The sequence below is a fragment of the Seriola lalandi genome, unplaced genomic scaffold (assembly GCF_002814215.2).
Source record: "Seriola lalandi dorsalis isolate HSWRI2012SDOR001 ecotype SW California unplaced genomic scaffold, Sedor1 jcf7180002054949, whole genome shotgun sequence".
NCBI classification, from domain to species: domain Eukaryota; kingdom Metazoa; phylum Chordata; class Actinopteri; order Carangiformes; family Carangidae; genus Seriola; species Seriola lalandi.
Window position 1 is genome coordinate 2,868,207 of NW_019525500.1, and position 9,371 is coordinate 2,877,577.

The 9,371-nt window shown below is 38.9% G+C and overlaps 2 protein-coding genes across 4 annotated transcripts in view; one reads left to right on the forward strand and one right to left on the reverse strand.

Moving 5' to 3' along the window:
* The window catches only part of rfx2 (regulatory factor X, 2 (influences HLA class II expression)), a 29,353-nt gene extending 27,675 nt beyond the window's left edge, over positions 1 to 1,678 (reverse strand). For all 3 annotated transcript variants that reach the window (XM_023394519.2, XM_023394518.2, XM_023394517.2), the window contains exon 1: positions 1,520 to 1,678. The gene's annotated coding sequence lies outside the window, so the exon portion shown is untranslated. The remainder of the gene's footprint in view (positions 1 to 1,519) is intronic.
* Positions 1,679 to 4,946: 3,268 nt separating this feature from the next.
* acsbg2 (acyl-CoA synthetase bubblegum family member 2) overlaps positions 4,947 to 9,371 on the forward strand; it is a 26,468-nt gene continuing 22,043 nt past the window's right edge. The window contains exon 1 of the mRNA XM_023394581.2: positions 4,947 to 4,965. The gene's annotated coding sequence lies outside the window, so the exon portion shown is untranslated. The remainder of the gene's footprint in view (positions 4,966 to 9,371) is intronic.

A 9,371-nucleotide genomic window follows, 5' to 3' on the forward strand; every position in this document is an offset into this window, starting at 1 on the left:
TCTGAAAAGATAGTTCATTAGAATTAATGTATCTCAGGGGACAATAAGAGACAGAATCCCAGAAGGAGAAAAGAGGTATGCAAAGTGCTGGAAAACCAGCCACAGTGTAAAACGAATGAAAGAGGGAATTTAAAATCCTGGGGGGTCTTCTTTTCCTTGGTTTCTCATTATTGCTATGGCTTAGATTAATATGAGTCTTCAACTCTACAGAGAGGTCAAACAGCAAACCCAATGAGACCTGCCACTTGAACAATGAAGCAGTGCAACTTGGCTATTAGCAAACAATTTGCTCTGCGCTGTTCGACAGGTAAAGCATCAGTAAAACTTGAAAGATTAGAAGACGGAGCTAATTTACTTGTCATGAAATGAGTGAGAGGACAAGAATCGGGGGCCAATGCACCAGTGTTTCTTATTTGATGCCTAATTTTAAAAGCACATAGAAAACAGCACTTTAAAACACCCCATCTCTCACCCAAGACTGTAAAAACAAGACGAGCAGTATTAAAGAACCATCACAGCACCACCTAGCTGTAACATATCCAGTTATTCAAGCTATTTCTGGAATATTTAAAACTTCTCAAGTTTGTAAAGTAACTACTTTGTGCTATTTAGATAGTCAATCCATATAATCTGATTAACAGAGATTGGATTAATTTTGACAGTTTAATATACTAAGAGGGAGACCAGTCGATGCATCAGGTTTGTTAACGTTGCAACGGAGAGTGTCGTAACGGAGCCGGCAGAAGTTCATATATCCGTGCTCGAATGCGTAACATTTTCGGTTCCTTTCTTGGATAAAGTTTAGACGTGAAAATCGCCTAAACGGAGCTAACAAACTGCTTTCTGAAATGAAAGTTGTCCTCCTGTTCAGCACACGGTTGGCCGCAGCGGACGTTAGTTACGGTTTCAGCCCCAGAACCAACGTTGCTAACGCTAGCTAGCCACATTTCCACCTGCTTAAATACGGTTCTTGAGAAAAACGCTTCAAGAAAGAAGTTTGTCCGTGTTGTGTCGAACAAGACTGAGATGCCGTTAATAACGTGACAAACGTTTTAAACTCACAACTGAATTTGCGGTTAATCGCTGCTCAGCGTCTAAGTTAGCATTAGCTGTAGCTTGACTGATAGCCTAACCATCCATCCTGCTGGGATTCAGCTGGAAGTGCGTTCACATCTCGACACACGCTACACAACATGGCAACAAGTGTAAAGTGATGTTGCACACTGTCGCTGTGTATAACGTCTAAGCAAAGTGTAGTAAAATGAGTAACAGAAGTGAAATAGATGGGGTTTTCCCCCTCCAAGCTGACTTACACTAGGTGTAAAAAGCTGTTGCTAGCAATAGGTGAACGTCAGTTAAATGAGTGGAAAGCGGTTCTCAACTTGGGGCGGATGCCACAAAGAAGGGAAAGTTATGTTGTGGAAAATAACCAAGACTGGTAGCAACACATTCGATCCCAGAGCATTTTTCTCCAGAGTAACATTATTTCATTTTCTAAATTCTATAAAGATATAGTCACCTTTGCCTTGAGAAAAGTTCTGCTCTGGCTCTGCTCTCTTTCCCCTCTCTCCCACTCGCTCGGTGACTTCCAGATGCTGCTGCTGCTGCTGCTGTTGCTGAGTGTTGCGCCCGTTGGTAAGTAACTGTCTCCACGGCTACAGTCACTATGGCGCGACGGGGTCTCGGGGCAACTGTTGCTACCCTCGAATGCATACGTCAGGGCCCTCACTATGCAAGGGAGGGGCCAAAGGGACTAAAGCCCCGCCTACTTAAATTTAGCTGTAATTTTAAATTGAACCACCCGGAGGTAGTCTAAGCTAGGGAAGTGGTGGAAAAGCATAATTCACGTAAATTCAGTTTATCCAGATGTTGCCTCTCTCTTTGGACTGACATAAGATATTTATCAATTTAATTATCCTTGCACTTGTTGAACAGATGTACTACTTAGTACTTACACCAAGGTCTCCTACTGCACTGAAGCTATAGTGAGTCCCTCCCTTATAAGTTTCCTTGGATAAAAATGACAAATGAGTAAATGTAAATGTAAAAGAATTATTATATGTATCACACTATGATCTTTTCACATTTAAGATATTGTTTATTGTAACTTCGAGGTCGCAAGCAGCATCTACAATTAAGCCTCTTATGATGATAAATAAATGAGCAATTAAAATTGTGTAAAGGAAGCTGATAAGATCATACTACTGCCATGTTCTTAAGAAATCAAATATGTTAAGTTTTGATTAATTCATTTAATTTGCTAATTGTAAACTAATCTATAAAAGCCTAAATAATCAGACTCCAAAGGTGCTCAGTGAGCTGGTGGTTCCTCTCAGGGTTTCTGGTTCAGTACCACCCAATGAGTCCACTAGGAATCGTAAGTTTCCCTTTCATCATTTGAATCAAATTGAAACAGATTCAAAAGAGGGATCAGTCATAGATAGATAGATAGATAGATAGATAGATAGATAGATAGATAGATAGATAGATAGATAGATAGATTGATTGATTGATTGATTGATTGATTGATTGATTGATACTTTATTTTATTCATTTACTTCATGTAGTAAGGAATGGTATTTGTTGTTTTATGTTATTTTCTTGTCATTGTTTGTAAATTGTGTTTTGTCCTTCTAGAGGATCTCTGAAGCTCAGCCAGTGACCATCAGGTTCTTTGTCATATCTCTTACCAAGGTCCTTCTGCCTCAATTGCTCAGTTTGGCCAGGCAGACGGTTCTAGGAAGAGTCCTGGTTGTTCCAAACTTCTTTCATTGAAAAATTACAGAGGCCACTGTGCTCTTGGGAACCTTCAATGCAGTAAAAAATTTTTGTAGCCTTCCCCCTATCTGTGCCTCGACAAAACTTGTCTCTGAGCTCTGCAGGCAGTTCCTTTGGCCTCATGGCTAACTGGTTTATTGACAGGTGTGTCCCTTATCCAGATTTGAACAGGATCAAAGTGCAGAATAGAAAAACTGTCCAGTGCAGGGGAGTGGATGAATTAGAGTGCAGAGTAGTACAATCTGATGGCTTCAGGGAGGAATGACCTGTGGAAGCATTCCCTCCTGCAACAGGGCGGGAGCAGTCTGCTGCTCAATCTATTCTGTCCCTGTAGTGTTTTGTAGAGTGGGTGGGACGGGTTCTTCATGATTGCTGACACCTTTCCAGCATCCACCTCTCTGCCACCATAACTATGGTGATGAGCCAGCCTTTCTTTCTTGGTGTCTTTGGCTGTGATAATGCTGTCCCAGCACACAACAGAATAAAAGATGGCACTTGACACCACAGACTGATAGAAAGTCCTCAGCAGCTGTCCTCTCACACCAAAGGACCTCAACCTCCTCAAGAGGTACAGATGGCTCTGGCCCTTTTTGTACACCCATCCTAACTTGTCGCACAGGTGAATACCCAGGTACTTGTAGGTGTTGACCACCTCCGTGTTCTCACCCAGGATGGTGACAAGAGCTGGAAGAGATTTTAGTGACACTCAGATAAAGGAAAGCAGCAAAGAACTGAAATATTTTTTAAATTTAAGATTATTGAATGATATTACTTCAACCTACATTCTTTACTGCCTTTTTTTTCCTTCGACCTTTTCCTCTTGTTCTAAGTATTTACAATGGTTCTCAATTTAAAAAAGTTAAAAGCAAGTTTATTATACATAAATATTATTTTCGTATTTATTTGCGTCTTGCAAGAGTAATGCAGTTGGCATTGTCTTCCTGCATTTCAGGTCCTCAGCACATGGTGGCAGCATATGTCTATTATCTGGATTATCTGATACCAGAAGACCTTATACCTTATCAGGTCTTCTTCTCTTCTCAAATGCTTTACTGAGATTCTGTAGATTCAAGGCAAAAAAAGAGTTACCATTCCCCCCGTGATCTATTGATTAGTCAGTTTACATAATTTTCTTTTACCCCATGTTGATGGAGTCCAATCTGGATGCTGAGGTAATGTCCTCTGTATTTTTTTGAGTTACATCCTTACATCCTATCATTTAAAAAACTAAACCACAATGGGTATTTTATCGGCCGATTTTAGTACTTTTAACTACATTTCAATTCGACAACTTGAGCCCAAAATAGATTAATAAAGGATCAGTATTTCTCAGGATAAGACTAATTGGACTGTCATGCTGCTTCACAGGGATTTTATGAATGATGAAGTTCAGTTTACTCATCATGAGGAGAACTACTCTGCCAGTGGAAACTGTTGTATAAAGTTTCTGAGCCTATGGAGGGAGATTTCCCCTAAGTTTAAAAAAAATAAGCCTGATAATATTATCTGCTTGTGTTACTGTTGGAGATGTGGAGTTTGAAAACAGTAGGTATTAAGGGGGCATTAAAACAGATTAAAAAGGATTAAAAAATCATGATTTCATGACCTTTGCGACTCAGAAAAATCGCTATTTACAAGCACAACCTGGGCTATTTAAATATGTATGCAGCTGTAATGTCACCTAGCATTACAAATATTGATTTTTACTAGTTTAGTTTACTCAATGTGCTATAGAGCTGCAATGGTTAGTCAACTGATAAGTCATTTAACAAGCAAACAATTGATGGTTTTAGCTTCTCAAATGTAGAAATTTGCAGCTTTTGCTTGTCTTACATAAATGCAAACGGAACCTCTCGTTTTGGACGGTTGGTCAGACAAAACAAAACATCACAATGGCTCTAAGAATTTATAATAGGCCTAAGTTTTTTCACTGCCTATTTTAACCTCTGGCTAAAATAATAACTGACTAAATTAATAGATATAAATCGATCAGTTGCAGCTCTAATGCGATGGAGTGTGAATGCTAAGTCAAAATGCTGTGTAGAGATATAAACCGACAGGTGGCTTCAACAGGTGTTACAGAGCAACAGCCCATCTATGACTGACTGCCAATGTAAGAAATGCTCACAGTGTCTCTTTCGCTGGCGCGCGCACGCACACACGAAAAACAAAGAGCCTCTTCTGGCGGTAAGTCATGCCACCTTTGATTGATTATTTACCATATATAGCATTTGTCACTTATTTAGATAGGTATAATCTTTATCAGTCTACTTTAACATCAGTTGAACTTCGAGCTTAATGTTAATGGGTTTATCTATTGAGGTGTTTTTTGTGTACAGCAGTTAGATTGAAGTTGATGATATTTTCCGTTAAAGCTAAATTAAAGTTAAACCGCACCGCCAAGCCGTTTCCGATGAATGAAAAGTGACACATCTTGAGTTCAAACGGCGATCACTGATAACGGCGATAGAAAAGACACTTTTCTCTAGCTCTTTACTAATTACTGGAATATTTACTCATCTCCCCCACTAAATCGCCAGGAGTCTTTAACAGAGACTCATCCAAAGTGCGGCAGGAGCAGCGCCACCACCAGCGGATGAATTCCCGCCCCTTCACCGTAGCTATCGCCTATACCTCAACTGGTTTTTCTCTCCAAAGTCTGCGGAACGTATAAGGGACGTTTTCTGTGCATAGTCCACGCTAAATAGCTTAGAAACATTTTACTGGGTGGTTAGAATTGAACATCTCATTTTAACCAAGGTAAAATATTAGTTTGTTCGCTTTCAACAACGACATGTCCCATGAGCCTTTGCCATTGTTACGTAGACAAAGCCTTCTGGGAGCTGTAGTGTTTGAGGGGTTTTTTTTCTGTTTTTTGTTTTTTTTAAAAACATGTAGTAACACAAAACATGTCTGCTGTGTGGAAGTGGTATGTACTGGTGGTGGAAAGTAACTAAGTACATTTATTCAAGTCCTGTACTTAAGTACTGGTTAAGAGAATTTATTGATCCCTGTGGGGACATTCAGGAGTTGCCCTGCAGTATATAAAGTAGTTAAAGTCCACCTTTATCATCTGCAACACTGAAGGGATGTCCATATCTATCCAATCCAATATTCTGAAATGTGTCATGGTGCATAATAAGTAGTGTTTCCCTTGGGGCTTTAAGTGTATTTTGTTGCTTTTGTATGTAGGGTTTTTTATTTCTACACTTGTACTTCAGTAAATCATCTGAGTCCTTCATGGTATGATAGTTATATGGCTACAGGCAAGAACTGGACAAATATCTACAGGTAAGACTTACTACGTATTGTATCACATAGTGCAGTTGAGTTGTAGCTGTTCATTTATTGATATTTCAACTGTCAATAGCTTCTGTTGGGCCTATAGTCTTTATTCTTAGATACCGATGTTTGTTGAACTATTTATTTACCTGTCTCTTAGTGTCGTGATAAATATACAGACAGACAATAACTCACTTATCTTCACTGTCAACCCATCATCTGGCTGTTGCTATTTTGATCAGAAAAGACATCAGTGACAGTTAAATATTTGCATACAGACTTCCTCTTTATTAATGACAACAGTAAGTGTAGGCCTACATGAGAATAAATGAAAATGGATATAGAATATAATTCCTTAGAAACATATTTGAATTAATGCAGTCTTGTTATTGTTGCATCTCAAAATACACCTGTACTCAGCTACTTTACACTTCTAATTTACTCCATTTCAGAAAATATATTGTACTTTTCACTAATAGTGATAGTTACAAGTTATTGTGCACATTAAGATTTTACACACAAAACATGTGATCATTTTATAAAATATGATGCATTGTTTGAGGTTAAACTATCAAACAGTATATGAAATACTTAAAATGAGCTTCACCTCAACGTGCAACACTGACATGCTCATAACATGCTATGGCATTGATAATGATAATAATATAATGATCATTAAATCATAATAATACATACTTAGAAGAAGCCAATTTGCATAACAAGTACTCAAACCGTCGATACTACAAGTACATTTTGTTGGAAATATATACTTTTCCTTAAGCAAACTTTTGAAGGCATGACTTTTACTTGCTTGGGAGTATTTTTACAGTGTAGGTAAAGATGTGAGTACTTTTTCAAACACTGCAAATTGCACACATTTCCTTGTATTTGTACTTCACTTTGGAGTAATTACTGCTATAAAACTGTAGTGGACTGCTTTCATATCTAAGTGGAATGTACAATTAGTGATTCCCTTTGTGTAAATAAAAAAAAAAGAACTGATTAAGCCCAGGATTTGATAAAATTGAGAAAGTCACTGCACTATAGTACTGGCTCAGCAGAGCATGGTACGACAGAGGATGTCATTGACCGGCAGTAACCTCAGTGCGGCGTGCATCAGCACTAAACACATCCTGCAGCATTTCAGCGTGTGCGCATGGGTGCACCGGATCAGCCGGCCTCTGTCTGTCATGTGATGCTGTGGTGTGGTAGCTCTGCGATTTCATCTCTCGTGGCAATTGGCTGAGAGAGATCTTTCTATAGTAGTAGTGATGGCACATATTTTGTGAAGTCATACGAGCATCTACACGTGAGCTATTTAAAGACTGGTCTGAAAATAAGAAAATAATCCCACTTGATAACATCCATAAAAATGGCTGCAATCCTGAGTGGCATGTTTTTTGTGTATTTTTCTCAGATTTTTTGACTTATTATTCATAGATGGTGGTCATTATTTTCTTGTGAGCTTAAATGTATGAAGTCAGTTGTCATGTTGTAGGGGCCAGCTAAATTTTAGCTGCTATTACACGTTATATTTGAATCATATTTGAGTAGGAAATTTGTGTGCTCTCTGCTTCCTCTTCTTGAACTACATGACCTACTGAACTGTGGAGGCAGAGGTTTAGGGGATATTGTGTGAGGGAAATCCAGCGGCTGATTATCATTTGTAGCAGCTTAAAGTATAAAAATCAAATATCCTCTTAGTTGGTGAATCACCACTCACACTTCCCTCACAGATACATGGATGTTTATAAAGGATCATGACCTGTTCTTCTTGTCAGCTTTCACTCCTTTAGTTTCAGAGTTATACAGAAGTACAGTGTTTGCCAACAGTAAACCTTTTTTGTTATTGGTAGATCTTTAAGTTCTGTTTCCCCTCTGCACTTGTTTTCTCCTCAGAGCTGCTGTCATTGTTTCACTACCCTGTATATCAGGTCATGGCTCAGTAGAACTAGAAGTACAGGCTTGGCCTGTTAGGCTGCGTGATTGGGAGGACAGCTTTGATTTCCAGTCAGAAGGCTGAAATTAGGTTTACAAACAATGTTGTGTGTAATGCAGACACAGAATTACTGTTTAAGAATGTTCAGTCTATCAGCAGTAGGTTGTTGGTTGCTCAGTGACTCACTGAGTCTATCTTTAATATTTCTGTGTTGCTGTCAGCAATGTTTTTATATTTTTCATGAGCTTAGACTTCCATTGCACTAGGATACTATTTTGCATTCCTACAATCATCCATTACAAGTTCAAGTCCTGCACCAAAAATGTAACTGGAGTAAAAGTATGGAAGTATTATCATACATTTTGTATGTAAAATCTTAATTTGTATAGTATACTATACTGTGAAATAATTGTAGTGGGGTCAGAAGTGCAGTGTTGCCCTCTAAGTGGTTGTGGTGTGTAACTATAAAGTGTCTTGAAATGGAAATACTCTCTCAAAATTTTACCTAAGTTCTTGAGTAAATGTAGCCTACTTAGTTTCTTCCACAGCTTTTTAAAAATGGGATGAATTGCAATGATTAATCAATTAATTGAAAATAATCATTGATGGAAGCATCAGTGGTTTAAATTAAGAAAGACAGAAAGGTATGACATATCAGTGTGCAATGTTTTTTATAATATATGTCACAGGATGTGGGCTTTTGTTTGCAAAGTGCATAAAATGGATTTCAGCCAGTGGAAACTCATAAAGCCAAACCAGCACAGCTGCACTTGCAATAATGTCTCAGAAACCTTGTCCGATAGTAACCTCAGCCGGCAAAGCTGCAACGTGTGTCTGACTGTGTGTGCGCGCGCTGGGGAGTATTTCTGTAGGGGGGATGGGTTTAGGTTTCATAGCATCATCTGCCAAGGATGGATGTGTGTGTGTGTCCTGGTACTGGCCTGTAACGAACAAATTAATCTTCTCTACTAGTATCTTGCGAATTCGATACCAATCAAATTTACACTGGTGAAGCCTTCATGTTTAAGTAAAAACGCCTAATTTAATTAGTTACCAGCTCTAAGTTAGTAGGAATAATGATGCATATTGTTTTATTTGTACTCGATACCACCATATCGTGTTAGTGTGCCCTGCACTGTTATGGTCTAAAAGCTCTGCAACACCCAGTGATGTAAAACTGGACAGAGATCCGAAGCCGGTTCATGCAGCTAAAACACACTGGAAGATCCCGGCACTGGTGTGTCGTCACTGCTACTTCCCCCATCTGATTCATTTGGCTTGCGTGGCCTTATATGGAAAATAGGTTTTGTGGTGTGAGCCGTTTCGACCAATCAGGTGTCTTTGGTGTAGTGGGGGGGCTGGGGGAAGGTAC